At 36.6% G+C, this 8,954-nt stretch overlaps 1 pseudogene; it reads right to left on the bottom strand.

Annotated features, from left to right (window-relative positions):
• Positions 1-1,860: 1,860 nt before the first annotated feature.
• LOC142455432 (mitochondrial import inner membrane translocase subunit Tim8 B pseudogene) lies at positions 1,861-2,157 on the bottom strand (annotated as a pseudogene).
• Positions 2,158-8,954: the final 6,797 nt, after the last annotated feature.

Raw genomic sequence — 8,954 nt, 5'->3', positions numbered from 1 at the left:
GTCGAAAAGTATGGTTCACAAATCTTGTGGTGCCCAGCTATAAAAAAAATAACGGCATCTGAAGCCTTAAAGCCTTGTTTTAAAGCAAGTGGCCCTATACTGAGGCATCAACTAAGTTCACATAGAAGAAGTGTCAGATCTCTCCGGAGATAGAGTTACACCTTGGTCCTTGGCCCCGCATGAGAAAGAATTTACGCCCAAGACTGGCTCGTGATCCAAGTGAGTTTAATGAGAGTTAGAAGAAGTTCCAGGTTTTACACGGCACCCATAGGATTCCTCCTGACAATGCAGCCTGGCAGAGACTGCTCAGCGTCACGCAAAGATCTCTTTTCCTATGACTCTCTGTTAGATCTCTCCCAAGTTCTCCTCCAAAGTCCTCTCTCCCTCTGGGCTCCTGCCTTTTCAAGGATTCCCGGGGGAGGCATGGTGAACGACCCCAGATCACTCCCACTGGCTGAATTGCAATCACCTGGGCCAGGTGGGCCAATCCAGGTTTAACGCTCACCCATGCCCACGCGGGAAAACCTAGGCCTCTGAGCATGTGCAGTGCGCCACCCTTTGTTCTCGTGCTTGGCCCTCTGGGCATGCGTCAATGGACATCCCATCCCTGCCTATCTGCCCAACAGAAGCACACCGGAAAGTGCAATCCAAAAATTGTAAATAATAATATCCAAAGGAAGAAATGGTATTTGAAATTAAATTACAAACACCTGGTTTGCAGAAGGCTATGGATCACACCTGAAGCCAAAACTCAATTGGCAGGGTCCCCATATGGATTAATCCTCTGGTGAATCCCCTTTGATCACCATCACAGGATATTTGAGGCCTTGCTATCAGATAGGGTGCATAGTAAAGTTGGTAATGGTAGATGTAGTTAGGTTCTAATGTAATAATACCTTATCATTTGCTCTCCCTCTTGACCCATTTTAAAATTGTGTCTGTTTTTAATATTTTCAACTTTCTTTTCCATTGAGATTTTTCTTGGTTTATCTAGCCATTGTTGTTGGTTTTTGCTTTGTTTGGTTTGGTTTAGTTTGTGTTTTGTAGGATTTTCTCTATATGAAATCCAGGAAGGTAGATCTATAAACACAGTAACTCGATTGAGAATTGCTTAAGGGACATCGCAGAGATGTATGGGGGAAATGGAGCATTAACAACAATGAGGCCAAGAAAAAAAAATTATCTGAAATCGATTGTGGTGATGATTGTACAAATCTTCCTGTTATAACCAAAAGATAAAATTGTATGATTTCTGAGGTATATATCAATAAAATTATTTCTAAAAGAATAAGTATTAGATATATAATCGAGTGTCTTTTGTGTGTCGAGCATATGATCATTGGTTCTTTTCCCTTGTTTTTTTTATGTGCTGCATTATATATATTGTTTTTCTAATGTTGAGTTATTTTTGTATGCCTTTTATGAATCTCAGTCATGATGAACCATTATTATGATTATTTTTGAATTTTTGGGTTTCATTAATTAGGATTTTTTGAGGATTTCTGCATCTTTTTCATAAGGGATAAAGGTCTTTAATTTTATTTTTCAATGATGCCTTTGTATCCTTATGCTAACTTCAAACACTGAATTTGAGAAATGTTCACCCTTTCCTATCCTTTGAAATATTTTGAATAGAATAGTGTGATCTGTTCTTCAAACATAGTATAACTTGAGGAGGAATCATCAAAATATTATTTTTTTCTGAGCAAAAAGGCAAAGATAATCTTTTATTTTATTTTGGGGGGGCTTTCAAATAAATTTTATGTTTTGAACATTTGATCTGTTACTTTTTAGCACCAAGAGGCTTGGCATTAGCCTTAGCATCTGACAATAGATGTCATCCCTTTCTACGCAGACACTTTAATAATAGCAAGTCATTTGCTGCTTCTGTCTGCTCCTAAGAGAGGCCAACTGTCCTTTCTGTACAATCTGGGCAAACCGACTTGTGATGGCAAGGGTGGTATCAATGAAATGGTACACACAGCTAGAAAGACAATGTTCAGTGCAAGAGTCTTGGTGATTTCCTGGCTTCTCCACACCCTTATCCCAACATAGCTCCATGAAACGATGCACCTGTGCAGTGAATTGCGCCTTCCGCTGCTCGGCTGCCACAAGGTGCTGTAATTCTGCTTTGTTCGCCTCCCCCAGCTCCGCCATCGCCTCCAAGCCTCGGCCTTGGCCTCGCCCCATAGATAATCTTTTAATGAACTGAAAGAACACTAATATTTCCTCAAAGGTTTGTTCCTTCCACAGCAACACATTTAGACCAACATTTGACAGTTTCCTACTTAGGAATATTACAGAAAATTTCCTCCAAGCATTCACTATGTTGAAGTTACTGATGGCAGTGGTACCTGGAACGTTATACTCTTCCGAAATATTGTCCAGCTACTCTGCTCTGAGATTAGCCTCTCTAAATGTCCTGAGCATGCGTCATGATAATGTGGTCTGTCTTGGTTTTGGTTTAATGTTCACATACAGTATAATTCAACTGAAGGGATCTCTTGTCTGATGTTGAGAGCTTCAGGATAAGACCATGGCTTGATATGCCAGTCATAGTCGGATTTGCTTCCCAAATCCCGTGCCTTGTACTTGTGAGAAAACACTTAACATTTAAAAGAAATCATTTTTATTGGGGGCTCATACACTTATCACAATCCATACAGACATAAATTGTGTCAAGCACATTTGTTCTTTCTTTGCCCTCATCATTCTCAAAATATTTGCTCTCCACTTAACATTTTACAGAATCTGGGATGAAACTTCACTGGGTGCTGGTGGTTGTTTATTAAATGTAACATTCAGCATAGAGGAGAAAAATCATCTTGATATATAGAGATGTAATTCAATCCAGGCTCTGCAAAGTATTATTATTATGAATTTGGGCATTTAAAGAATTTTCCTGAACTTCCATTTCCTTGTTTACAAAGTATTTATAATAAAAGAAATTAAATAATTTGTTGTATATGATATGCTATCATATTTCTTAACTCATGATAAATAATTATGTTACATAGGAAAAGTGCAAACAATATATAAATAACACAAATACTAAAAGCATGAACATAAAATCTCTTAATTATATATGTTTTCATTTGAGACATAAACTATTGATTTAATTTAAATGGGATATAAAAGACAAAACCAAACACAGCCACTGAGTCGTCTGACTCACAGAGACCCTGAAGGAGAGAGTAGAACCAGTCTGTGAGTTTCCGAGATTGGATGTCTTACAGGAATAGTTAACCTCATCTCTCTCCTGCAGAGCAGCTTGTGGCTTTGAACTGCTCACCATGCAGTTAGCAGCCTGATGAGAAACCTTTACTCTACTAGGGTTGCTCAAATTGAATATAGTTGACATATTATTAAAGTTTCATTTAGGTTAAATATAATTTCACTGGGATATTAAATTATGAAAGTACATCTTAACAGTCTACAAGGTCCACTAATATCCATCATGAAAACAAATCTTTGCAGAAGCGTTATGGAAACAATGGGATTGCCAACCCCATTATACAGGTGAGAAAAGCAAGATGCATAAAACTTCAGAACTGCCTCAGTCACAGGTCTCTGTCAGCTTGAAATTCCTAATTATATTTTCTTCTATTAAACACAAATACTAAAAGCATGAACGTAAAATCTCTTAATTATATATGTTTTCATTTGAGACATAAACTATTGATTTGTTTAAAACCACATATTTTTTGTTTAAAAAAAGCAACTACAGGAAAAAATAATATTGCAATTCAGTTATTATTGCTTCAGTGATGAATGTTTCACAAATCTAGAGACAGCACTGCCTTAGAGATTTCATTTGCACTCACATGACACGGCCACCACTGCAAATTTCTCCTTCGTGCCTACGCCCGGGCAAACAATGAGCATCGGCGTGTTATGTAACTGCTCATAGGAGAAAGAGCCACTTTTAATTTCCAAAGGCGAGGTTCTTGCTGACATGTTCATGATCCCAGGAAATTAAATGAAATATTTAAGCTTTGAATGAGGTGTCATTGCTGTCCAAATGGCTTGGACTCATGATGGCTTTATGCATAAAAAAAATGAAATGTCAGACATGTGTCATTTCTATGTTCTTTGATACTTTTAAGCCCAGTTGGGGTTATTATATCACTCGCATTGAGGATTCTCCTTGAGCAAGTTGTTAGCAAAAAATAAATAAATCAAACCAATTCTGTTGCTGTTAACTCCAATGAAGAGTAAAGTTTCATTGGCTCTAATCTATTTTGCTTATATCTAGTCCTATATCTTTCTCATGGAACTGAATGGTGCATCTGAGTTGCTGATGTTTCATTTAGTAGGTGAGTGCTTAATCACTGGGCTACTAGGTTCCTTGAGCAAGTTAGGGAAAGTGAGCTTTAGAGAGGCACCATTGCACCAAGAGGGTCATCATAAGAAAGAAAATTCCAGAACAACATGAAGGTTAAACAAAGAGAATAAGGAGTGAAAGTAGAATTTTCACTGAGAAAATAGCACATTCAGTGGATGGCTATGGGCAGACAGTAGTTTTGTCTAGCACAGTGGTTCTCAACCTTCCTAATGCCATAACCCTTTCATACAGTTCCTTGTGTTGTAGTGACACCCCATAACTGTAATTTTGCTACTGTTATGAGTCAGGTGACCCCTGTGAAAGGGTCATTTGAGCCCCAAAGGGTTTGTGACCCATAAGTTGAGAACCACTGCCATGTTGACACTTCAGGGTTTATACTGCAAAATAAAATTTAAAAGAATGACCTTACTATCAGAATGTTTTCTTTGCCAGTGCTAATTAACCAACAAAATGCCTGGCAGCAAATGTTTGCAAAAAGAATTAATGTCAGAGATATGATATTCTAAATGGAAGAACTATACTCTCAGAAGTGACATTGTCTGTGAAATTTTAATTACCGAAACCATGTAAATCCCAGCTGCACTCAATTGTGAGTCAGTCTGCAAGCTCTGCCAGACCTGTCTAAAATAAGTGACCCTGCCACCATTTAAAATACCAGTTGCCTAACCTCTAGCATCACAGGAGCACATAAGCCACCACACTGCAACAAACTGACAAGCAACTGGTCTGTGATGCATTGTGTTAATAGGAAATTATCATCTCGAAAATGAAAGGAAGAGGAGAATTGGGTCGAGGCAGTACTTACGCTCCCACGCACACCCTATGCGGCCTTGGTCCACCGAAGGGGAAAATGTGGGGTGACTGATGATTGTGCCATGCATAGGCTCAGACTGGTGATGAGTGACCTGGTTAAACATAAACAGAACAAAGTCATTTTTGTTTCCTTAATTTCTGTCACACACAGGTCATTTTGCTGGAAGTAGAGGGCGTGGAGTTTGTGATCCAGCATGTGGACTTCTTGTGTGGTACAGGGGTAATGAGGACTGGAAAGAGAGGGGAGCCTCTGGGGAATAAAATATTGTCCATTCAATTGTCTCATACTGAACACACAGGAATTCTGATTTTCTTTTCTAAGTCAAGTCTTTTAACTCCCTCGGTCCAGTAACCAGATGCAGGCTGATCTAGAAAAGTTTGGTTTCTACAACGAAACTCTCAGGCCAAGTGTAACCTCAATGGAGTGAAGAATCAGAGGCTTCTCTTAAAACACTGCCTCTATCAGGGCAAGAGTTTTCTTTTAAGGGGCACCTGGGAATTTATTTTCACACGGAGTGTACATTCATGTGATATTTCTCACATATTTAAATTCATGTTTTTATTATATCTTGTCTTTCTATGTATAAATTAAGAATTTTAAGATAGAAGTAATACTTTATATATCTTGTTTATCTCAAGAGAACTTAGTGAAATGACTTGCTTACAAAAACAAAACTAATAAGACCTAATGTTTGCTATATTTCTGGCATATATTATGTGAGTCCAGAGCAACCGACATAATGATGGTAGAGGGTTGGACAAAGTTTTGTTATGTTATCCCTGTAATAAATATGAAATAAAGCAATTTGATGGCACTTAGCAACATGAAAGCTTTGGGCCCATCATCCAAGTTAATTCTTACACAATCCTAATGCGTAGGTAGTTTTGGTTGCTGTTAGCTGCTCTTGAATGGATTCTGATTTACGGTGACCTCGCATGTGTTCTATAAAGTTTTCAAAGCTGTGACCCCTCAGAAGCACATTGTCAGACCTATCTCTCAAAGAACCTTTGGGTAGGCTCAAATGGCAGCCTTTCATTTTCATGTTGATGAATATTTCCAAGGCTTTGAGACATTCAGCCACATGCACTGACAACAAAGAGAGTAAATGGTACGAGTTTTAAATAAAATACTTCATTATATTTTCATTGTATGAATAAAAACATGTATATGTAATTAATTATTGAAAGTATAATGTATACATATACCTGATCTCTGAAAACATGGAAGGTTGTAGTGTTTAAGATAGAGAAAATGAACACTGTGGGTAAAATAAATCTGTCTTTTCTTTATAAAAATATCCTAATGAAAACTCAGTGATAAATAATTCATATAGAAAGATAATCCACTTTGAATTATACCAACCATATGTTGTAAGTAAGAAAACATTAGAACTACCTGTCTGCATAAATCTAAGCAATAGCATATGCTTTCATTGCATATAATGAAATTATGCAAAAGAAAGCAGCAGGTATTTTTCAATGCCAATCAGTTTCGTAGACAATATTTTAGTTACTCAATTCCTTTAGACAAATTATTTAGCAATTGCTGTTTCATGTGAAAATCTGAACTTTTTTTTCAAAATTGAAGCTTAATTACTGAAACCATATTAGAAATAATAATGTATGTGTATACTTTTATAAAGGAAAAACATGTTGCTTTGTTAGCGTCTATTTTGTGTACCTTTACTTTTTGAAATTGTTAAATATTTTTAAAATAGAATAAATTGTGTACTTAATTACAATCCATTTTTATTGTTGGTTTGTGCCTTGAAGTCCATTCTAACACAGCTGTATTATCAGAGGGAGCAAACCAGCCCCAGTCAGTCCCTTTGATTGTCATCTGTAGGAGAGGATGTCATTGGCCACTGTACAAGAGAAGCCTAACACAGGTGTTCTACCTAAAAGCAAGGAAGCTATCAAAGATACTTGAATATAGTTAAGAGATACCTAAAGAAACATCATAGAGTTTTAAATAGCCATGGATGGAACATTTTTTAAATCAGTAAAGATAATACCAGCAAAGAATTAAAATATATTAAAATTATTAAACCATACATTACAAATATGTTTAAAAAAGAAAAATAAAAGTATTAAGAAGGTAATTTGCTATTTTGGAACATATAAAATAAAGGTGAAATGAACAATTAGCATGATTTTTGTACTGTCTCAAAATTTTCCCTCAAAAAGTGGTGAGTTTAAACTGTTGAGTTTTTGGTTAGCAGGGCTTATAGCTTCTTATAAGCACTTTACCCAGTTTAAAGAATGATCAATTGATGGCAAGTTTTAACCTAAATGTCTGGTTATTTTTCCTTCCTTTCTAAAATTGTTTTGAAGGAATTTTCTGACATAACACATTCAGCATGCATGCCTAAAATAGAATAATTATTTTAAAAACATTAATTATGAATGTTATACCTTAATAACTAAAGATAATTCCTTAACATGAAATATCTTGATTATATTTTTAATGGTTTACAATCCAAACCATTCTATAGATTTAAACAGTGTAATTGTTTACAGATCTTTTTAAATTCATGGGTTGTTTTTTCTATCTCCTGACTTTCTGTCTGAATAAGACTTTCACTCTCTCATTTTCCTCCCTATTTATCTGCTGAAGAAAATAGGACTTTCATCGCATATAATTGTCCATGTTATAGATTTTTAGATTGCATTTTATTGGTAACACTGAACCTATTTCTGCTTCCTTATTATTTCTCTTTAAATGCCACATGGGTCTGGAGGCTTGCTTAGATACCAGATGTTATTATGTAGACGTGAGTAGTTATAAGTAACATATTTTCCTATAAAAGCAAGCTATTTATTTAACTGCACTGTAGGGCAGAGTCCAAGTACCCCACAGAGTTATGCAGTGCTGAGTGGTGTCTTTCTCCTGCAGAGAGCAGAGCCACTGGTGGGTTTGACTACACAACTTTCCTATATGCAGCTAAAAGCTTAAACACTGGGCCTCCAGGGCTTCTAGACCATCTATCAGGGGCCATACAATATCTGGGCTTTACAGATTGTACTGTATCCTGCAAAATATATACTGTGAATTCTAATTACTGTGCTTTTGGTTGTAATTTCATTTGTGAATCCCCTCTTTGTTATGATAATGAGATCCTATGGGTTCAAAAGAGTTGTATTTATAGTGAATCTGTAAGTTATATTACTTTTAATTTACTAACCAACTATTTAGAACATCAACCAGACTGAATCCCAAGAAGAAGTCACCAAGACACATAATTGTCAAATTATCCACTATGAGGAAAAGGAGAAGATCATAAAAGCAGCTAGGGAAAAGCAAACAGTCACGTAAGTACCCCAGTAAGAGTATGTTCAGATCTATCAGCAGAAAGGATGAAGAAGAGGAGGTAATGGAGTAATATATTCCAAAAATTGAAGGAAAACAACACAAACCCAAGAATACTTTACCCAGCCAAATTATCTATTAAGACAGATGGAAAAGTAAGAGTCTTCCCACACAGGGACAGCCTCAAAGAATACATAGAAAGAAACCCAGCCCTACAAAAGATCCTTGCTGATCCAGTATGGGCAGAAGATCAACCCTCAATGAGGGCAAATAAGAGACCATCACATAGAACAAGTCCACCTATAGGGTGACCAAGAGGAAACAGCCCCCAGGATACCATCAGCTCAATAGTGGAAAGAACATAAACCACACACGCAAAACAAGCGGACAAAATAGGTAGATAGGAAAATATCCATCACAAAAGGTACAAGATAAAATCATAGCTAAAATAAAAATCAGAGCTGAAATACAGGGGAGAGAAAAAAG

The sequence above is a fragment of the Tenrec ecaudatus genome, chromosome 8 (genome assembly GCF_050624435.1).
Source record: "Tenrec ecaudatus isolate mTenEca1 chromosome 8, mTenEca1.hap1, whole genome shotgun sequence".
Lineage (NCBI taxonomy): Eukaryota > Metazoa > Chordata > Mammalia > Afrosoricida > Tenrecidae > Tenrec > Tenrec ecaudatus.
Note: the sequence above shows the minus strand (reverse complement) of the source record. Positions and strands in the feature narration are given on the sequence as shown.